Source organism: Acinonyx jubatus, chromosome F2 (assembly GCF_027475565.1).
Source record: "Acinonyx jubatus isolate Ajub_Pintada_27869175 chromosome F2, VMU_Ajub_asm_v1.0, whole genome shotgun sequence".
NCBI classification, from domain to species: domain Eukaryota; kingdom Metazoa; phylum Chordata; class Mammalia; order Carnivora; family Felidae; genus Acinonyx; species Acinonyx jubatus.
The window spans coordinates 14198124-14221958 of NC_069394.1; the positions used below are offsets into that span (position 1 = coordinate 14198124).

Here is a 23835-nt window from a genome sequence, read left to right on the forward strand (position 1 = left end):
AAAGACAGATGAGAAGTAAGCACAGAGAATCATTTCCTTCGGCTCTGGTGCCCATTTTATACCCACTCTTCATTTGCCCATCTATTTGGGAGCCTAGGCGGCAGAGGCAAGACTTCCCAAATGGGACTCTTCATTTTCCCCACTTCTCTGTGGGGCCTCAGTCCAAAATGTATCACGTATTAAGAAGTGGCTGTGTCTGTTCAGGGTTTATACATTCCCAGAATAACAGGTCTGGAGGGTCCCTGACTCCTGTGTGTGCCCAGTGACAGCACCTGTTCTAGAGGTTCCCTCCAGCCTGAAGACACCTGTTCCCCCACTAGACTGAAGCTCCGTGAAGATGGTCCACCTCTGTGTCCCTGGTGCACAGCACACAGCCTTCCCAACCAGGTGTTCTCCATACATATTGGGTGAATGTAAAATATGCTTCTAGCCAGTCGTTCTCAGCTGAGAATGACACCCCCACCCAGGGGACATGGGGACATTTGCCAATGGCTGGAGACATTTTTTTGGCCGTCACAATTCCAAGGGGTGGGGACCAGGGGGAGTATGCTGCTGGCATCTATTGGGTAGAGGCCAGGGAGGCTGCTAAACTCCATGCAATGTGCCGGGCAGTCTCCTTAGTGACGAGTCACCTGAGCCAAAGTATCAACACCACCGAGGTTAGAAACCCTGTTCGAACCCAACATCGTCATTTGATACATGAAAAAAAAAACAACAAACCAAACCAAAACAAAACAAAACAAGCAACAAAACCCCTGGGGACTGAAGGGGTGACATTTCTTGCCCAATCTTGTGCCTTCAAGTGGCAGCAAAGTCAGACCTAGGGCCTGACTCCCAGCCCGGCGTCCTTTCCTCCTTCATAAATACTCCAGAGATCACACAGTTCTCTGCAGGGCACACGTGTGGTTTCTTAGGCCAAAAGGCTCAGGCTAAAAAGACAGTCTTAGATTATAGCACGATTCCTTGATATTTGTACTGAAAACAATACGCGCATAGCTCGGTATATATAAACAAGGCAAATGTTGCATACATGTGTATCCTTAAGTATTTTTTTTTCTTTAGTTTCCCACAGACTGATGAGACATTGCTTCTTATCACTCATTTTCCTAAAGATGGGTTGACGGTTGAAGAGTGAAAAATTAAGGGCCAGCTCACATGCCCTCTCCCTCTCTCCCTCCCCCTCCACTTTAAAGAGAGTGACCTGAAACAAATATGGAAGTTGAAAGTCAAGTCTGCTAACTTCAAGTAGACGTTGCATTATTAATTTTGGTATTTTTCAAACTCGAAGCAAGACGACCTCAGCTCGAGCGCCTCCTGGAGCCGCCGCAGACTATCCCCAAACCACTCGCTTTCCATCTTTCTGCGGGTCCAGGAGGCAGAATGGACCACGAGGGGAAGCGAAATCTTTGAGTATCGACATCTCCGCCATTTATTTGGGCAAATTAATTAACCTCCCTGAAACTGAATTTTCTTTTCAAAATGGCTATTTTTAAAAAGAAAATAATTATAGCGATGTTAAAAAAAAAAGCCATTTGGAAGATGAATTAAGTTCCTTCTGAGAAGAGTGAGCACACACTTGGAGATAATAGATGTCTGCTTTTTACTGTCGACAAAGCTTTTACTTTTTTTCTCCTTTTTTATCTTTCATAAGAAGACTAAAAATACCAGGCAAGAATTAACAGGTAAAATCTATTCCTCCTCCTTCTCTTCCTCTCCAGTCGGTAACCCCCAACTCTTCAGACACTACAACGTGTTAAGTAGGTTGCTCTGGGAGTTAACTTGGTGACTCAATCCTGTCACCAGCTCCACAGATCCCAAAGAACACTGATTACCTGGTGTGTGGGGGGCAGTTCCCTGGGCCGTGGAGGGGAGAAAGGGAGAAACGGGAATAACTCTAATTCAAGGAATAACTCTAATCCAAGCCCTGCCCTCAAGAAGCCACCGACTTCGTGAGGAGACAGGACAAGGGTACACAGAATCCTGAAACTGCTCCTTCTATAAGGTGGATACAGGCTACCCATTCCCTAGTTCAAACAACAGATTTCACTTCTGGCTGAGCACTGAGGAGAAGCTTCACAGAAGTGGGGCCATCAGAGGTGACCCTTCAAGGAGGGAAGGGATTCGAGGAGAGCTGTCAGGAAGAAGCACATTTCAGCAAGAGGGAACAGCCTGGTTACAGAAGGTAGAGCATCCACATGTTAAGAAGAATGATGTCCCGGGGGGGCAGCCTCTGCGAGAGGGACTAAGTGAGCTGAAAATGAAAGGAAGACAGGCTTTGAAAATAGAAATGTGCTTTAGACTGATTGATTGATTGATTCTATAGGCAGATGGGAGCTGCTTAAGATTTGGAGCAAGTGGTGGGTCTGAGCTGTGTTTTCAAGAAGGTTATTCTGCAGCACAAGGAAGAACAGAGGTGTGAACTGGTACAGGAAGGGAGGACACCATGAAGACGGCCCGACGCTCTTAAACTGTGACCTGTTCATTTATTCCTTGGTTTGAACTGGAATCAGGGTCTGACATTTGCAAGTGGGCCTTAAGGGTCATCTGGGGCAAGTTGGCACCCAGTGCAGGAGTTTCTGGGGTTACACACTCTGCCCCAACGTTGCCCGCGATGGGAGGGTCACTGGGACACAGAATGACCAGGGCGTGAGTGGACAGCTCAGGTCCGTGGGCCCAGGAGGTAGGAAGGCACAGGGGAAAGACCACACAGGCCCGGACGCAAATCCCCCTTGGCCCTTACGAAGCAGAGCAACCTGGGACAGACTATTCTCTGCGTCGTGGTTTCCTTATAGGTGGCATAGGAATAATAACCTTTCACGTACGAAGATGCAGCGACATAGAATGAAACCTCTCACCCACTATAGCCAAGCACGGTGGACACATACTCTTCCCCTTGGTCTGAGCCAAAATCTTCCTCTGTTTCACCCATTCGTGGGACTTACTTTCCCCTTCTAGACATGCCCAGAACACATTTGCTACCAATTTCACAAGTCAGATACTAGAAGATAAAAGTTATGTGGCCATAAGTCTTCTCTTCGCTGAGTTAACATCACCATCCTCCTCGGATAACACATTTTCCAAAGCACTTATCTACGCAATCCTAATATGTGCCCTGTGATGATGTCTAAATCCTTGGTCTTCAATATAAAACCATACTTCCGTGTTGGGCGAGGGGTAGAAGAAGGCTTTCTCAAAGGCAGTCCTGATGATCTCATTCCTGCTAATGAGTAAGTTTATGGACTGAGAGGGAGACAGGGGGCCTTGTTGATGGTCTCTAGAGACTTCTGACCTCTTTTTTATTCCTCCAGGCTCTGTTCTGACAACTTCTCAAATGCAGTCTAGGACGAGGCACCGGAAAAAAAAATTGAGAACCACTGGTGTAAGACACATGGATCAGTGTTCGGCTGACTACCCGAAATAAACTAAGACTAACAAGACTAAAATAACTCCGACACTTCATGTTAAAGAGCTACCGATGAGCTCCCGTTAAGGCAGCGTAGAAAACAGGGCTGAGGTTTTGGGTACAGTTGGCCTGGCCTGGGGAACCAAGCATGGCCTTGCACACGAGGGAAGAAATAAAAGCTTTGGGAGAGGCCCAGGGCTGTCCCACCAGTGTGGGGCACAAGCTATCTCTGCCTTTAGCAAACTGGAGCCCCTCTTCCAGCAGATCCAAGGACTGAAGCAAACACAATTAGCAACATTCTGTATCCCAGAAAATCCGCGAGCCAAGATAGTGAAAACAGAGCTTTAATTACACAGTGAGAAGAAGAGAAAAGTTGGCTGACCAATGAGTGGAATAAGGGGGAAACCTGAATGAATTCTGTCTCTATAACACAAACATAATCAAAAGCCAACAAACTATGGACAGATGATAAATTCTAAGGGTGGTCAGGAAGGAGAAAACAATCTGAGGTGAGAAAATGGGCTAGGCTGGTGGTCATCCCAATTTTAAGACTGAATTCTCTTAAAGGTGAGCCATTTTCTTTGTCTCAAATGAGGGACTTTTGGATTAGTTAATGGTAAAATCGCTTTTAGCCATCAGTTTCTCTGATACATACCCCTCATATGCACATAACTGAGTCCATTTTCCATTACCAATTCAACTCATGAATTTTCACGGCATCAGAGTATCTCCCTACAAGATGCTTCCTAATTGCAAAGGGAAAGTTTAAAACTTTACGGTGGGAAAACCTGATAGATACCACCTTAACCAAATGATCAAAGATTACCTCACCAGTAATAAAATGTATTGACATCATGTACCTTCTGATAGATGAACTGAGAAGGGCATAATATCACTTATGTGAGGGCCCATCCCAACCATTTAATCCGCATCAGTGCAGCGAGTTTGGGACCATCTTTTCTGTACATTGTCTTTTTTTTTTTTTAAAAAAAAACCTACTTAGACATTCATCCTCCTTAAAGCAGTGATACCTATGGGTACAGAAGCTGAAATACCATTAATTTAGCTGACTTTATCAACAATCATCACAAAATAGAATCATGTTGATGTAAAAATAAGCCCTCATTCTACTTGGGAAAAAAAATTCAATTAGCAACAGAATCATGTAGAGCCACCGTGGTTATGGAGATTTAGTGACTCATTGCAATCGAAAATTGCCTGTAGTGGTTGGTGGTGATATTTCCCTTTTATTCTAGCTTTGCCAGCCCCCAGCAACCATGCCTGGTTTCCACCCATCACAAAGCAAAATGAAACAAAAATCACCAGGGGTTAAAAGACCTAAATTGGATTACAGTCACACCATTTAGAAAACAAGGTTTTACTGGTAATTGCATTCAGCTGAATAAATATCCTTGCATTAGCTTATGGCCCATTAGTATTCTGATGGTGATTATTTTTGCTTAAATGTGTCTGCCTCTGAATAAATGGGGAATGGGTGGAATGATATGAGGTTTTGAGATGAAATGGATATTCTGTTCAGTAAACTAGAGTTTTTGGCATGGAGCTGGGACTGTGGGTGAGACTGAAACGACACAGACATTTGTTTAACATCAGTTCTTTGCAAAGTTATCTACTGGAAGCATGAACTTATGGTTTCCAAACTCTGCTGCATGCATCAGAGCCAGGGCCTAGAAATCCTGAGGCTGAGGCTCTTCCCCAGACATTCTGCATTAGAATCTCTAAGAGTGAAACTCAAGAACCTGTATTTCTAACACAGCTCCCAAGTATTCCAGCGAACAATCACTTTGAAGAATACTGGTTCCAAATGTTTCCCAGTCTTATTCCAAGTTATCAGTAACGATTCAAGTACAGATTGATCTAAAAGGACAAAATCCACCACTGGAGATAGACCAAGGATCAGCAAACTATGGCCCCTGGGCTACATCTGGCCCAACACTTGTTTTTGTATATAAAGTTTTATTGGAACACAGCCACACCCATTTGTTTACAAATTATCTATGCCAACTTTCTTGCTAAAATGGCAGAGAGAGCAGTTGTGACAAAGACCATATGGCCTGCAAAGCCTAAAATATTTACTACCTGGCCCTTTATAGAAAAAGTGTGCCAACTTCTGGTGTCAATAGATGGGGACTATTGGGGGTCTCAAGGGACTGAGAGACGAAGAACGTGGGCATGCTAAGAGATAGGCTAGCAGAGTAGCTGGCTTCTAGCAAATTGTCCTCTCCCTTCCCTGGACTTTTTTCTAAGTGATCCAGGGTGGGTGAACTCTATTTTTTCCAGCTTTACTGATATATAATTGATGTGTGTGTGTGTGTGTGTGTGTGTGTGTGTGTATACACAAAACATTGTATAAGTTTAAGGTATACAACACCTAGATTTGATACATTTATATACTGTGAAATGATTCTCTCAGTAGCATTAGTTAATTCCTCCATCACCTCACATAATTGCCGTGTGTGTGTGTGTGTGTGTGTGTGTGTGTGTGTGTGTGTTGAAAACACTTAACGTCTACTCTTTTAGCAACTTTCAACTATATAAGTATATAATACAGTACTGTTAACTTAGTCACCCGGCTGTATATTGGATCCCAGAACTTTTTCATCTTATAAGCTTGTGCCCTTTGACCAACATCTCTCCATTTCCCCCTCACCCCAGCCGCTGGCAAACACTATTCCTGCTTCTAGGAGTTTGGCTTTTTTCCATATGTAAAGTAGGATTCCACATATAAATGAGATCAAACAATATTTGTCTTTCTCTATCTGACTCATTTCAGATGAAATGAGCACAACACCCTTAAGTGTCATCCATGTTGCTGCAAATAGCAGGATTTCCTTCTTTCTCATGGCCAAATAAGATTCCATCATAAATATATATATGGTGGCTCTTCATCAGACATTTTTCATCAGAATCTCTAGGGGTGAGGCTCAGGAGCCTACGTTTCTAACACAGTCCTCCATTCTTAGCCACTGTGAATAATGCTACAAAGCACATGGGGGTGCAGCTAGCCCTTGAAGATAGCAATCTAATTTCCTTTGGACATTTACCCAGAAATAGAAATGCTGGATCATATGGTAGTACTATTTTTAGTTTAGTTTTTTTTTTCCAGTAACCTCCATACTGTTTTTCCATAGTAGCTTCAGTAACCTCCATACTGTTTTCCATTTCCGTGGATTCTAACCTCAGCTCTGCCCCATGCTAGAAGAACTTAACCTCCCTGAACTTTAGTTTTCTTTATCTGTAAAACTCAGAAGGTTTAGACTAAATAAAACAACATTTAAAGGACAGGCACTATTGCAGTCTTTGTACTAGATATAAAGAAGAAAGATGAATAAATCATAGTTTGTCTCCTCAGGTTGCTCAAACATGATCTCTGGGTTCTATTTTATCTTTAGCTTGAAAAGCTGAATGGTATAGTTATTTAAGAGTGTGGGTTCAGAGGTCAGATCTAGGATACTGTTTAAAATCTGGTTCTGCCACTTAGTAGCAATGTGACCTTGAGAGAGTTCTTTATGCTCTTTAAGCTGCGCAGAAAAATGGAGACAGTATTTACTGCAAAGTGCCAAGGTGAAGTTAAACTAGACAATGCAGGTAAAGTGCCTAACACAATGCAGGTCTATAATACCTTGTTAGTACTAGCTTCATTCACATTCTAACATTGGTTAATCAAGGGAGACCCCACTGGTTGGGGCCAGACAATTCTTCTTTGTACAAACCTCTCCAGAACATTTAGCAACCCCGACCCCTAAATACTAATAATGTCCTTCAAGTCAATGGGATAACCAAACTGCCCCCAACATGTTCAAACGTGGAGAGAGAAGTGTTGTTGCCTCCTGGTTAAGAACGACTTAGGCAGTGAACTCCTTGAGGACTTGTTTATTTTTGTGTTCTCTATCCAACACTGTGCCTAGCACATAGACAGCTCAATAAACACTCCTAAAAGAAATGAATGAAGGTGAATGAATAAAACAGTATGACTTTGTAAATACGCTTCACATGCCACTATTATATATTTATACCTTTTGTTGTACATGATTCTATTAGGTTTCTAGAATCCCTCATTAAATTGCAAATCATTCCAAGGGAAACTACTTTCAGCAGTTATTAACTAACATCAAGGTGGCTGAATGCCAGCTGTGACAAAAGCCCTACAGGAGTAGTTTACAGAACAGAAAGGAGATGGACTGGTGTTCAAGTACACGGTCAAAATGGAAAGCTTTGTATGATCTCTAATGATGCCTCTGCATGGGTCCGTGCATAAAAATAAGAAAGTATATGTAATGGGGGCTCCCTGGGAGATACATCTCTTACCCACCTCCCCCTGTATTGTTAAAGAAATTGAAACCAAAGGTCCTTTGTCATTTACCATCATTTTTCTCCTTTTTTTTTTTTAAAGAAGTGATCAAAATATCCAATAATAAGGATTTTGGAATCATTATGGTATGTCCATATGAAGTAATATTTTAAGACCATTACAGATCATGTTTGCATGAGGTAGTTAATAACATGGGAGAATGCTCATGATGTAATCTAAATGCACAGAAAGAGGAAAAGAGAGAAAACCTCAGGGGAAAATATACCAAAATATTAACAATTATAAATCTCTTCGTGTTGGGATTACAAATTATTTTAACATTGTTTTTACCTTATCCTTTATCTTCTAAAATTTCAAGGACCTCAGTCAGTTGAACAACACAGATAAAGAATATAATATTCCTGACTATATTTTCTCATTACCAGGACCAAACATCTAGGTTATGGCTGGTATATTCATATTGCCTTTTTCTTTCTGTCTTGTTTTCAACTATTATTTTCTAATTAAAAAAAATTTTATTACATTTATTTATTTTTGAGAGACAGAGAGAGACAAAATGTGAATGGGGGAGGGGCAGAGAGAGAGGGAGACACAGAATCCGAAGCAGGCTCCAGGCTCCAAGCCATCAGCACAGAGCCCGACGTGGGGCTGGAACCCACGAGCCGTGAGATCATGACCTGAGGCTGAAGTCAGATGCTTAACCGACTGAGCCACCCAGGTGCCCCTATTTTCCAATTTTAAATTTATACTTTCCTCCAGGATCCCCCAATGGGGTTCAACACCCTGTGGAAAGAAACAAGGGACTAAACGCACTGGCAAATGAGAAAACTATGACATGTAGGTCACGAGTGACTCCCCTACTCGGTTCTCTTCACTTTGAGTCCAGGTCATGTCCCGAACGTGGCATGGAGCCTCCCTCTCTGACATTGGACTTGTTCTTAGATGTGTGATGAGCACAGGATGCTCGGGGGCCAGTGACTGGTCAAACTCAGAGCTCCTGGGAGCTGAAGCTCTTCTCATCCGTAGGTCAGCGCTGGGTAAACAGCAGTGGCATTTAAGAGAGAAGGCACAGGGGCTTCTACTACATCTCACTCTCCACTTCCTATGCCTAGAGCTGTGCCTGGAATCTTCAAATATACCCAATGTCCTCTTTCTTTCTTAGGAGCATCTATACCCCATATGCCTCTTTCCTCAATAACCAGTCTGCCTGAGATAATGAATCCGAATTCTCTTCTCTCCTGTTTATTTTTTTTTTAATTAGCCAAACGATTTTCATACTTCCCTGAAAGCTCCTGGCCCAGCAACTATTTTTCTCCTCAATCCTCTAAAAGTTACTGTTTTCATGACCACCTTGGTTTTCTTTCCAGCTCAAAGTGCTTCCTCTGAAGAAGATATCCATTCTTGTGGCTTTAACAACAACACATTATCTTTACTTGAATATATAACCTCAGAATCACTGAGGTTTTTTTATATCTGGTCAATATAAAAATATTTACCCAAGAACTGACAATTTATAAAAATTCGTCTCAGGGCGCCTGGGTTGGTCAGTCCGTTTAGCATCCAACTTTAGCTCAGGTCATGATCTCGTGGTTCGTAGGTTCCAGCCCCGCATCGGGGTCTGTGCTGACAGCTCAGAGCCTGGAGCCTGCTTCGGATTCTGTGTCTCCCTCCCTCTCTCTCTGCCCCTCCCCCTGTTCACGCTCTGTCTCTCTCTCTCTCTCAAAAATGAATAAACTTAAAAAAATTTTTTAAAAATTCGTCTCCACTCAAGCATCCTTCCCTATTTAAAGCAAAAGTCTCCTAGTCCATCAAGACAAGTAAGGCAGTCATTCACTGATTACCACATGTAAACATCTACTAGCACCATGAAACACAAGAGCAATTCTATTTCACGGTAAAATTGCACATCTTGCAAAAGACACAGGATTTCAGGGCACCTGGGTGGCACAGTCAGTTAAGCATCCGACTTTAGCTCAGGTCACAATCTCACTGTTCTAGAGTTCAAGCCCCACAATGGGCTCTGGGCTGACAGTGCAAAGCCTGCTTGGGATTCTCTCTCCCTCTCTCTCTCCGCCCCTCCTCCACCTGTGCTCTCTCTCTCTCTCTAAGTGAATAAATAAACTTAAAAATTAAAAAAAAAAAGATGCAGGATTTCATGAGGTCAGAGTATAGCTGAAACACTTCCAAAGGCACTCATATAAGAGAACTTGGGAGAGGTACTTCAGTTAATAAATGAAAATCAATGTGTAAGGATGATGACAGAATAGTGACTTCAAAGTCTTCACAGAAAATTATCTGAATATCAAAACATTAAGAGAGTTTCTTAGAAAAAACTGGTGAACCCTCAAATATTTTTGCAATCTTGTCCTCTTTATAATGATGCCGTAAATGTAAAACAGAGTACTTGAAGAGCAAAAACAATCTTGAAAAAGAACAAAGTTGAAGGTCTCACACATCATAGTTTCAAGCTTATTACAGAGCTACTATACTCAAAACAGTATGTTACTGGTATAAAGACAGACACAGAGACCAGTGGAATATAGTAGTCCAAAAATAAACCCCCACATATACAGTCAGGTAATTTTTTTTAAGTTTATTTATTTTTGAGAGAGAGAGAGTACAAGCAGTGAAGGGGCAGAGACAGAGAGGGAAACAGAGAACCTGAAGCAGGCTCCGTGCTGACAGCACAAAGCCTGATACGGGGCTTGAACCCATGAACCGTAAGATCATGACCTGAGCTGAAGTCGGGCCGCCCAACTGACTGAGCCACCCAGGCGTCCCGTCAGGTAATTTTTGATAAGGATGTCAAGACTATTCAACGGTGAAAGGACAGTCTTTTCAGTAAATAATTTTGGGAAAATTGGATATTCACATGCAAAAGAATGAGGTTGTACCCTTATCTTCTATCACATACAAAAATAAACTCAAAATGGATCAAAGACCTAAATGTAAGATCTAAAATTGTAAAGTTCCCAGAAAAAAAAAAAACACAGGGGAAAAGCTTCATGACACTGGATTTGTCAGTAATTTCTCGGACATGTATGACAAGAAAAAAAAAAGTGCCTCGACCCTCTTGGGATCCCTGGCTGAGGTTGAAAATTAAACTGATAAAGACAGATTTAACAAGAAATGGCTAAACCTGAGTATCATTATGTTGGGTCTGATGAAGAATGGACAGTTGTGGAGAAATATGACAGGGCAAAGAGTGCAGGGTAAGTGTAACAAACTGGGGGAAATTTAGCAAGGCCTGTTTGTAGGAATTCTTCTTGCATTCTTTTCTCTTCAGAGGTAAGAATCTCCTTTCCTCCAGTTCCTCCAGTGTGAGAGGACTCCTCACACAGGGTTTTATGACTGCCATTTTCTCAAACTCCTTCAGCTTAAAATACTGAATATGCCAAGGTGCCATACTTTGGGGGAGCGTCCTCTGATCTACATCAGATATGACATGAAAAGCATAGTCAACAAAGGGAAATGCATATAAGTTGGGACACATAGAAATTGAAATTCTGTGCATGAAAGGACACAACTGACAGAGTAAAAAGGCAAAAGCACACTATGAAATGGGAGAAAATATTTGCAGACCACATATCTGATAAAATGTTAACATCCAGATTATGTAGAGAACCCTGAAGAATCAACAGCAACAAAAACCAAACAACCCAATTCAAAAATGGGCAAAAAACTTGAATAGACATTTCCCTCAGTATAGACGAAATGGACATTTCTCCAAGATATATGGATGACCAATGAGCACATTAAAGGTGTTCATTGGGAAATGCAAATCAAAAGCACAATGAGATATCCCTTCACAACAACTGAAACAGCTACAATTTCCTCAAAAAACTGAAAACTGAATTTCTGTATATATTTTACCACAATTAAAAAAACTATTTTAAAAGTTTAGGGGAAACCATTATAAAAATCTAAAAGGATACATCATCAGATTGCTTCCCAAAAGAGTTTAAATTTTCACTCCATGTTGAGGAAGCAAGATTGGCTTCTTTACTATGTGTGAGATCTGTGCATGAGAGACCAGTCAAAACTCTAACCAATATGCCAATGATTTATTTTTAAAAAAAGATTTAAAAATAAAAATGCATTTGCTGGTGGGAATGCAAGCTGGTGCAGCCACTCTGGAAAACAATATGGAGGTTCCTCAAAAAACTAAAAATAGAACTACCCTACGACCCAGCAATTGCGCTACTAGGCATTTATCCAAGGGATACAGGTGTGCCGTTTCAAAGGGACACCCCCTTGTTTATAGCAGCACTATCGACAATAGCCAAAGTATGGAAAGAGCCCAAATGTCCACCGATGGATGAATGGATAAAGAAGATGTGGTGTGTGTGTGTGTGTGTATATATATATATATATATATATACACAATGGAGTATTACTTGGCAATCAAAAAGAATGAAATCTCACCATTTGCAGCTACGTGGATGCAACTGGAGGGTATTATGCTAAGTGAAATTAGAGAAAGACAAAAATCATTATGACTTCACTCATATGAGGATGAGAGACAAAACAGATGAACAAAAGGGAAGGGAAACAAAAATACAAACAGGGAGGGGGGCAAAACAGAAGAGACTCATAAATATGGAGAACAAACTGAGGGTTACTGGAGGGGTTGTGGGAGAGGGGATGGGCTAAATGGGTAAGGAGCACTAAGGAATCTACTCCTGAAATCGTTGTTGCACTATATGCTAATTTGGATGTAAATTTAAAAAAATAAAAAATAAAATTAAAAAAAATAAAAATAAAAATAAACATGCATTTATATGTTTTTTAAAGTAAAACAGAGTGAAGATTCTCCTAACTAGCGAGTGCACAAGTTTACTGGATGTATGGTAATAACAACAACAAATAAGCAATTAATTATTTGTTCATTCTAAGAATTAGTAACCAGTTGGAATTATAAATCATTTTAAATATAAGATACAAATAATTATTTGTAATTATCTGTTTCTTTTGAGGTCGCAATTTAACCAGTTTTTCACTATTTATTGTTAAATATCAGTCTTGTCCCGTGTGGATTCATTTAAATGATCTTTTTGCAATATAAATCTTCGTTGGATAACAGAGACCTCCTTCAGTTATGTCCTCTGCGCAGATGACTCCCCACTCTATCTGTGGACCTGAGCAATCTAAGTTTTCCAAATGCCCCAGGACATTTTTACTTAAAGTGTCTCTCCATTAATTCAAATTCAAAGTAAAAAGTCAAAGCTATCATTGCCCCTCTAAATACCACTTTCCTATTTCGCAATGTCATTATATACACCCAACCAAGTGAAATGAGAACACCAGTGTCAGTCTGTCTACTTACGTCCATTTACTCATCATCATTTAATCAGTTTCCAAACCTTGCTGACTTTTCTTCGCGAGGGCATCTGTCCCCGTCCTCTCTTCCATTCCTTCAGTGGTTCCCTAGTTCTCTGGTCCTTTGTACCCATGTTTGGATGACCACAATACACTTCTCTTGTCTTCTCACTTCTTGGGTCTTTTCCTATTCTAGTTCTACCTAAATAGCCTGCCCAGGTTAATCTTTCAAAAAGGTAGCTCTGATCTAATCAAAACATTTTACTCACTCTCCCTTGAACACATCTTTCTCTTTCTGTTTCTTCCCATGTGCATCACCCCTTCTCCCTCGAATTCCCTCTTCTGAGTCTCCTGCCTCTCCAAAGCCTACTCAGATCCCAGCGCTCTGTCCTGATGAGCTCAAGCTAAGTGTTTTCTCCCCAAGAACACATTCTGCCTACATCTTTCAGAAGAGAATTAGCCAAGCAGGTAAACTGTAGCTGTTTATGGCATAGAATCCAGAAGTAGGAGACCTGGGTACTTCCCAATTGTATAATCTTGAAGGAATTCTCAATGGGTACGATTACAAACATTTGTTATTTGTTGACCACCTACTGTATGTCAAGCACTTTATATTTATTAGAACAGCCATTATTTACTGAGTACTCACTGGGCACCAGATCCTAAATAACATTACATAAATCGCTCCACATAAAAAGCTCTATAAGAAAGGTAGTATTATTAGCCCCATTTTTCAGATGAAGAAACTAAGGCAGAGAGAAACTTTATAACTTAACAGAGAAAGTTGCTTCTAAGTGGCAGAGCAAGGATTCAAACCCAGAGAGCCCAGCTCCCAAATCTGTATTCTTAACCACTACCCTACAGTACATTAGAACATGCCATTTAATCCTACAGTTACCCTACAAGACATATATTAGTTTGCCCACTTTGAAAATGAGAAAAACTAAATTCAAGAAAGTTAGGAAATACTCTAAGATGTGGTGAGTTGATAATGTTAGACTCTATATCCAAGTCTGTCAGACTCCATTAAATATTATTTTTTGTGTTCTTGAGATTAACATCACTACTTCAAAGGTTATTATGGGAATTAAACAGGATCATGAATGTGCTTTACAAATGCTAATAAACCACACTGAATGTTGGGTTGAGTTCCCTGTGAGCACATTCTTATGGAGCCACCATGCCAATTAGTTTTAGATAGTCTCTGAACTTTAATCCCACGCTTCTGTTGGCCTTTTTATTGGTTTAGAGTTGTAGTAATTTATGCGTAAGTTTAATATATGTATTACTATACTAATAAATCTTGATTCTATCTCTTATTAGTTAATCAGTCTTATGCTAGTTTCTTATCTATGCCTCAGGTTCCTGATCCTTTAAATAAAGGATCCTTACAACACCCAAATATATCTTAGTATCCTCCGTCTCTCTCTGCCCCTCCCACACTCATGCTCTAGCTCTCTCTCCATCAAAAATAAATAAACATGAATTTTTTTTAAATTAATATATGTAAAGCATTTAAAATAATACCTGGTAGGGCGCCTGGGTGGTTTAGTCAGTTGAGCGTCTGACTTCAGCTCAGGTCATGATCTTATGGTTTGTGGGTTTGAGCCCCGTGTTGGGGTCTGTGCTGACAGCTCAGAGCCTGGAGCCTGCTTCGGATTCTGCATCTCCCTCTCTCTCTCTTCCCCTCCCCCCACTCAGGCTCTGTCTCTGTCTCTCTCTCTCAAAAGTAAATAAACATTAAAAAAAATAAAAAATAAAAAACAAAAAACAGTACCTGGTACACAGTAGAATGTATAAAATGCCAGATATAATAATTATTATGATTGTATCTATTGTAAAATACAAAAAAATGAAATTTAAGGAAAATCAAAAATAATAAATTTTAGTTTAGTTTACTGATTAACGACATAATCTTCTGTGCTGAAATATTACTGATATTTATTTTACTGAAATATATTACTGAAATATTACTGAAAATATTACTAATTATTGAAAATATTACTGAAAATTATTACTGAAAATATTACTGAAAAATATTACTAATATTAATTTTACCAAGAGAAATATGATTAAATATGCTCAGTTGCTTTTGAGAGTCTGGACACCACATTTCATGGTGCAGCAATTTCATGGCCTGGTTCAAAATGTATTTTGTTTCCTGAAATTACTAACTGCCTAGTTGCAAAAATATACTTCACAAAGAAACCACACAAGTCCTCATGGAAAAAACATATTCATATACAAGTGATCATATCAGCTCAAATTATTAAGTCTTGGTCCCTACTTTTGGTCCCATTTATTAATAATTCTAAGTTTAATGTTGATATGTGATCAATAAATTTCCATCTTATATAATGTCAGTCTCTTTGGTTGAAAATTAATGGAAAGTATTTAACATTTATATTTTTACAATTGGTCTTAAAACCTACCTAGAGTCTTCATTTGGAAGAGTTTCTTTTAAAGCTTATTTATTTTGAGAGAGAGAGAGAGTGAGCATGAGCAGGGGAAGGGGCAGAGAGAGAGGGAGAGAAAAAGTCCCAAACGGGCTCCACACTGTCAGTTACAGATCCTCATGCGGGACTTGAACCCACAAACCATGAGATCATGACCTGAGCCAAAACCAAGAGCCTGACACTCAACCGACTAAGCCACCGAGGTGCCCCTGGAAGATTTTTGAACAGACTAGAAAATTCAGCTTGAAAGCCTTATTAATATCAAAATACAAGAGTTTTACAGGTAAAATACATCCATGTTCATCTCAGGAACAAAAATCACATAATGATGGAAATATTTTTAAACATATATTTTCAAAACTCTTTCTCCAAAGCATGAATTTCTTTCAAAAAGCTGCCATTTCCTCATTTATTGTCAAAAAATTACTTTTACCTCGAAGGGATCAATTATGTTGACATTATTTTGTCATAAGGTCATTGTCAGGTTATCTATCACCAATAGCCATTGTTTTCAATCCCATGGTATGTCTGGAAAAGAGTCCAAAATAGAAGAACGAGGCTTGCTATTCCTTCATTTTCTTGTTGTTATCTTGGACTTGAATTGTTGGTATCATTTTTTTTTAAGTACAGCTCTATGCCCAATGTGGGGCTTGAACTCATAACCCTGAGATCAAGAGTCCCGTGCTATCCTGACTGAGCCAGCCAGGTGCCCCTGTAAGTGTCATTTCGACCTGCAGTTTCTTTGCAGGAAATAGTTTAAGTCACCTGTATGTTTTAAGAGGGTTAGTATATTAAAATCAGTAATACAGGGACGCCTGGGTGGCTCAGTCAGTTGGGCGTCTGACTTCGGCTCAGGTCATGATCTCGCGGTCCGTGAGTTCAAGCCCCGCGTCGGACTCTGGGCTGACGGCTCAGAGCCTGGAGCCTGCTTCTGATTCTGTGTCTCCCTCTCTCTCTGCCCCTCCCCCGTTCATGCTCTGTCTCTCTCTGTCTCAAAAATAAATAAACGTTAAAAAAAATTTTTTTAAAAATCGGTAATACAGTGTATAAACACATTTCATCAAGAATATGCAAACTGTAATATGTCACCATACATTCAGAGCAAATTAATGAATGGTGGCTGGCCACCACCAACCTCTAACTTAGGGTCCCCGTTCTTGGAGTGTCCTTGCAGACTGTGTGACACAGAATCATCTGACTTACTGATTCGGTGATGGAACCAGTACGAGCCCATATATCAAACATTAGTAAAGTTCAGTATATTTCCATTTTCTGAAGAGAAAATCTAGACAGAAATTGAAGTTGTACTATTTTCTTCAGGGATATTCTTGCACATCCCTAGAATGTATATTATACCCCTCTTTGGAGAGGACAGCACTAAGCTGTCTCATGCCAACAGCGCCACCACGTGGTCACCAAAGAAAACCAAGATGCCTGCTTTTCCTCCTACCTCTATTCCCATTAAAGGGAGCCAAGCACTCACCCCCTCTTCTGTCCTTCCCCGTCTTTACTGGGAAACTCAAATTAAGACAAACATATCATTTTAAACGACATCTCTCTCTTGTTTCGTATATATTCCCCATAAATGTTCCCCCTTCTCACTCTTTTTTTCCTGTGAGCTGAAAATTTATCATCGCTTATAAGCATAAAGATAGTATTAGCTATATGTCAGCATTCAAGAAAATAGAAACCATCCATTTTTATCTAAAATGAAACAGTAAGTTCCAGTATTCTCAATTTCAAAAGCCTTCACAGATTTTTAGACATCTCCTTCAGAACTCCTATTCTTCACTTAAACTACCCATCTCTTCATCTTCCCCTAATTACATCTATTTGCCTTAAGCATTAGCATCCTGTCTTTTTCTTACTCAAGTTTAATATTGTTCTGTTTCAGGAGTTTCCAGTTCCTAGTAAGATGAGTGAGCACAATCCACTCTTTCTCTTTCCCCGGGCACAGCTACAAACATTCAGAATACACGAAAGAGCTACTCGGAGGCTCTAAGAAGTGAACAGTAGCAGGACGACTGGGAAACAAGGTCAGAATTTGAGCTACCACCCATCCATGTTGAGTTTTTTCGTTTGTTTTCCCTTAGGTATCCCTCCACCTGGGTACGGTGGAGCCTGAAACCAGGAAGTGAGTATCAGTACAGAGAGCTCCAGAAGAAGCCCTCAATTTGGTGTCGAGACATGAAAAGAGAACTCTAGTTCCGGAATAAGAGCGTATATAAAGCTCTCACATTTCTTTCCCCTTCTGTTTTGCATCCCGGTCCCCAAGCAACACACCATGGTAGTGGTGGCAGAGACCCTCCACGGGAGCCCACCGAATGGCGAGGGCCCTGGGGTGCCCTACTCCTCTGGTGGAGGTGGAATTCCAACAAGTTCCAACAAGGTTGGAATGCCAACAATTCCATTCTCCCTCTCTCTCTCTGTCCTCCCAGAAGTTGGCCCAGGCCATGGGCATAGTCGCAGAAATGTGGGGGGGGGGGGGGGGGGGATTAACAAAAATCTCACTTTCCAGCTAAAAGAGCAAAGGGAACAAATAAACACCAGTAGACTGCAAAAAGGAAACACATGAAGAAAATCACCCCCATGAAGTTACTTATAAACTCGAATGCATTCCCTCGACCTGCACATGCATGGAGGTGATCCTGACCTGCATATCAAAGAATTTGAGAACTGAACACACAGGACTCCGCCCACATCTCAGCCTGATCCCTGAATGCCACACACGGGACTGATCTAATTAGACCTGCAAAAGCTTTTCTTTTTTTTTTTTAATTTTTTTAAATCTTTCTTTAATTTATTTTTGAGAGAGGGAGAGAGAAGGGGCAGAGAGAGAGGGAGACACAGAATCCGAAGCTGGTTCCAGGCTCTGAGCCGTCAGCACAGAGCCTGACGCGGGACTCAAGACCACAAACCGTGAGATCATGACCTAAGCTGAAGTCGGATGCTCAACTGACTGAACCCCCCAGGGGCCCCGGACCTGAAAAAAACTTTAAAAACTGAACTGACAATGGAAAGATAGCCCACAGAATAAAGGTTGGAACCTGTAGCCTGAACCTAACCGGACAATTACCTGATTTAAAAAAAAAAAAAACAAAACTCTCAATCCACATAGGAGAACATAATCAACACACAGCAACCTCAAGATGACACAGTGTTATGGGATGAACTGTGTCCCCACAAAATTCTTATATGGAAGCCTTGACCCCTAGTATCTCAGAATGTGACTGTATTGGGAGATAGGGCCTTTTACGTGTGATTAAATTAAAATGAGGCCCTTAGGGTGGGCTCTGATCCAATCTGACTGGTCCTTATAGGAAGAAGAAACGACACACAGAGGCACAGGGATACATGTGCACAGAAGAAAGAGTGCCTGAGCCACCATAAGAACACAGCCACATGCAAGCCAGGGAGAGAGGCCTTGGAAGATCCTAAACCTGCCGGCACCTTAGTCTTGGACTTCCAGCTTCCAAAACTGTGACAAAATAAATGTGCGCTGTCCAAGCCCCTAGTCCGTGGTGATTGTTATGGCAGCCTTGGTAGACTAATACACACAGATAGTATAATTTTCTGACTAGAGGCACCTGCGTGGCTCAGTCGGTTGGGCGTCCGACTTCAGCTCAGGTCATGATCTCGCGGTCCATGAGTTCGAGCCCCGCGTCGGGCTCTGTGCTGACAGCTCGGAGCCTGGAGCCTGCTTCGGATTCTGTGTCTCCCTCTCTCTGACCCTCCCCTGTTCATGCTCTGTCTCTCTCTATCTCAAAAATAAATAAACGTTAAAAAAAATAAATAAATAAATGCCACAAGCAATAGCAAACATTCTTGAAACAATTGAAAACTAGAAAATCTCAGCCAAGAAATAAAATATCACAAGAAACAAATGGAAATTTTAGGAATAAAAAGTACAATAGCCAAAAACTGTATCAATAAGCTCACTGGATGGGCTCTGAGATGACAGACAAAATATTCGGTGAACCTGATGACAGATCCATAAAAATCACCCAATCTGAACAACAAAGAGAAAGGAGATTGAGCAAAACAGAGTCATAGGGACCTGCAGGGCCATAAAAAACAGGTCACTGGAGTCCCAAGACAGCATGGTGCCAAAAAAATATTTCAGGAAATGATGACTGACTATTTCCTCAATCTGGCAAGAGACTGAAACCTACAGATTTAAGAAAACTAAGTAAAACCCATAAAGGATAAGCCCTCAAAAATCCAGGTACTTTGTGGGGGACCTGAGTGGCTCAGCGGTTGAGCATTCCACTTCGGCTCAGGTCATGATCTCGTGGTTTCGGGAGTTCGAGCACTGAGTCAGGCCCTCTGCTGTCAGCACAGAGCCTGCTTCAGATCCTCTGTCCCTCAATCTCTGCCCCTCCCCCAGCTGTTCTCTCTCTCTTTCTGTCTCTCTCTCTCAAAAATAAATAAAAATTAAAAAAAAAAAAGTATAAAAAAAATCCAGGCACATCATCATCGAACTTTGAGAAACATAAAGAAAAAAATATTTAAAGCAGCCAGAGAGAAATAATGCCTTACCTACGCGGGAACAATTTGAATGACAGATTTCTCATCAGAAACCAAAGAAGAGAGAAGAACTGGAGCTCTCAGAAACGAGACCCAAAGCACAACTCATAAAAAAAATTATAAACCAAACTTCATTAAAATTAAAAACTTCTGTTCCACAAAAGACATTGCTAAGTGATTGAAGAGACAAGCTACAGACTAGAAGAAACTAATTAGATATCTGACAAGGGACATGTATATGTAGGTATAGAAAGACCTCTCTCAACACAACAGAAAGAAAACAGAAACCCAATTTTAAAAATGGGCAAAAGGACAGAGGATAGCGGGATGGCAGATATGCATATAAAAAGATGTTCCACATAACTAGCCAGCAGAGAAATATAAATTAACAGCATCAGAAAGATGCCACTACATGTCTATTAGAATGGCTTAAAAAACAACGGTAATTATTTTGAATTATTTTGAATTAATTTTAATTATGTGGAATAACTGAAACGCTCATTTGGTGCTTGTGGAAGTGTTAAAATGGTACAGCCACTCCGGAAGACAGTTTGGCAGTTTCTTACACACATACGTGCGTCATAGGACTCAACAGCAATTTCACTCCTGGGCATTTTCCCTTGAGAAATGAGACCTTGTAATTCAGGCAAAAACCCTGTACCTGAATGTTTACATCAGCTCTGTTTCAAATTGCTAAAAACTGGGAAGAAACCAAATGTCCTTCAGTGGTCATGCAGATAAATAGACTGTTGTATGTTCATATAACGGGATATGATGCAACATTCAAAAGGAATAAACCGGGGGCGCCTGGGTGGCTCAGTCGGTTAAGCGGCCGACTTCAGCTCAGGTCATGATCTCGCGGTCCGTGAGTTCGAGCCCTGCGTCGGGCTCTGTGCTGACAGCTCAGAGCCTGGAGCCTGTTTCAGATTCTGTGTCTCCCTCTCTCTGACCCTCCCCCATTCATGCTCTGTCTCTCTCTGTCTCAAAAATAAATAAACGTTAAAAAAAAAAAGGAATAAACTGTTGAGATATTTAATAACATGGATAGACCTCAGTAGGATTATGCTGAACAGAAAAAAACCAACCTCAAAAGATTCCATTTACACAATATTCTTGAGGTGACAAAATGATGGTAATGCAGTGATTGGTCCTTTCCCAGGATTAGGGGTGGGGGAAGCTATTTGAAAGGAGGGCATGAGATAGTTTTGGGGGCACCATAACTGTTTGGTAACCTGACTGTGGAGATGGCTACATCAATCATACATGTGTTCAAATTCAAAGAACTATGTACCCCAAAACAGTCCATTTTCCTCTGTGATAATTTAAGAAATAAAATTAATAAATGAAAAAATATATTCTTCTGTTTTATGTAGTTATTCGTTTGGTAACATCACCACTTTTCCAAAAATGTCCATTGTCAGATATGACTTACAGTGTTGGAGAAATGAGCCTTTGGCAACTGGCCTGGAAATGTAAATACAACTTACCACAATATTTTCAGCAAATAATAATAATAATAGTAATAATAATACATTTTGGGTTTCCACCTTTACTTGACAAAGAAGGACAACTTCAATTCAAAGTCAAAGAAGCAAGATGGGGCCAAATTAAGACTAACATGGCGGGGTGGGGCCAAAAATAAAGCTGTGGGCAGAAAACACATTCAGCGCCAGTGAGTGGGGGGTGGGTCCTCAGGGAGACAGGAAAGGGCAGATGTCCTAAGAGGGAAAACATCCGGCCTGCAGGGAGGTTGAGCTCTTAATCAGTGGCTTATTTACCGGGCCTGCAGGGAGGCCTTAAAGAGTCTGAAGAAACTGTTTCAAAAAGAAAGAGATTGATATTTTCAGTCACCAAATGTTAGTAGGGCTACTCTAGGCCAGCTGTCTCCCTCTGCTGGGGCTGTCTTAACAGACCACCACAGACTGGGGGACTTAGAAACGATGGAAACCCATTTCTCATAGTTCTGGAGGCTGGGAGGTCCAAGATCAAGGCCCCAGCAGATCCTGTGTCTGGTGAGAACCACTTCCTGGTTCATGGACGGCATCTTCTCGCCTGGACTTCACATGGCAGACGGGGCGAGGGGGCTCTCTGGGGTCTGTTTTATAAGGGCACTAATCCATTCCTGATGGTACTACCCTCATGACCGAATCGCCTCCCCAAAGCCCCACCTCCTCCTACCATCACATTGAGGGTTAGGATATGAGCACAAGAATTTGGGGGACAACATAAGCATTCAGTCCATTGCACCACCACTCAGTAGTTAAGGGCTTACCAGAGCAAGATGCAGTAAATTCCAGGTGTAACATCTTTTTATTTTTCTTTTTACCCCAAATACTGACACAGTATGTGTGCCCAGTAGATGAGGACTCCAGGGAAGTACCCAAGCAGCTGCTACCACTGAGGCTTGGCTATGAGCAGAATGTGTCAAGGACAAGGGCAGCCTACCTGTTGTGGTGATCCTTCTGCAGAGACTGTTTCAAGGTGCTTCCTGTCCACAAGGTCAGAGCCAGGCTTGGGAAAACCAGTTGATCTTTCCTGGCAAGAAGTTTCCGCGTGGGGGCCGGGCGCGGAGGTTGGCTTTGTCCAGCTCCGTGAACCCGGAGGTCCTGGAGGGCCTGAGGGCAGATTCCGCCAAAAGACTGCACTTTGTGCCGGGGTTAGCCCTGTCCACGAGAGAGCAGCCTGGAGCCAGAGCTGGAGGCCAGAGGGAAAGCCCTGGAGGAAATGAAGCTAATCCTGCAGGCTGCCGGCTTCCCACGCAGGCGCAGGCGTTGTCGGAAGAGGTCATCCGGAGGACACGACTTCCGGTTGACCCTCGAGCAATCAGAGGTTCTTACCCCCTCCTCTGTCCTTGAAATACACACTCAGCCCACCATTGCCACACTAGGAGCCACTCAAGGATGCAGCTGGAGGGAGGGAGGTGCTGGCGGGTACCATGACTGAACCCCGTTAAGGCCTCCGTGTAAACTGCTAAGATTCTGGCTGGCAGGTGCAGAGATCTACGCTCTTGGCACCTGGGATGATCCCCTGCCTGCCTCCTAAGTTCCCCTGCTATTTAAACCCATCACCTACTGATCTGGAGTGGCCTGCCTCTTTCTTCCTTCCCCGTGCCCTCCCTGTGCAGAGTCTGGTTTCGAATTTTACCTGGAGATCTGAAGTTTCAAACCACCCCAAAATCAACACATATTAGAAGAGATGTTTGGCCTGGGGCGCCTGGCTGGCTCAGTCAGTTAAGCGTCCAACTTCAGCTCAGGTCATGATCTCACGGCTTGTGGGTTTGAATCCCCAGCTGGGCTCTGTGCGGATAGCTCAGAGCCTGGAGCCTGCTTCGGATTCTGTGTCTCCCTCTCTCTCCACTGCTCCCCCGCTCACGCTCTGTCTCTCTCTCCTTCAAAAATAAATAAACATTAAAAAAAAATTTAGAAGAGGTGTTTGGCCTGCTGTGGTGTCCTGGTGCTTTGGCCAGGAGCAGGTGGGGACCAAGCGGGCCAACAAGGCACCTGCCTGTGAACTGTTTTCCTGCAGCAGCAGCAGATGCTGAGGGCAGAGGGGCCAGGGAGAGCCCAGGCCTGGCCCCGACAGAGGAGCTGCTGCCCAGACCGGGACTCTGTCCAGACTGTTTGACTCAGTGCAGACACCCACGGACCAGGGTGAGCTTCTGCAGACCCCGTGGACACATTTGATTCTGTAAGTGGCCTGGACACTCCTCCATTGAAATAGTAGAGTTTAAATCCCTTCATGTGGGGGCGCTGAGTGGCTCAGTCGGTTAAGCCTCTGATTCTTGGTTTTGGCTCAGG

General features: G+C 41.9%; 1 long non-coding RNA gene across 1 annotated transcript in view; it reads right to left on the reverse strand.

The window, feature by feature from the left end:
- LOC128312768 (uncharacterized) overlaps positions 1–23544 on the reverse strand; it is a 498949-nt gene extending 475405 nt beyond the window's left edge. The window contains exon 1 of the long non-coding RNA XR_008292452.1: positions 22484–23544. This is a non-coding gene — a long non-coding RNA (uncharacterized LOC128312768). The remainder of the gene's footprint in view (positions 1–22483) is intronic.
- Between the last annotated feature and the right edge of the window lie 291 nt (positions 23545–23835).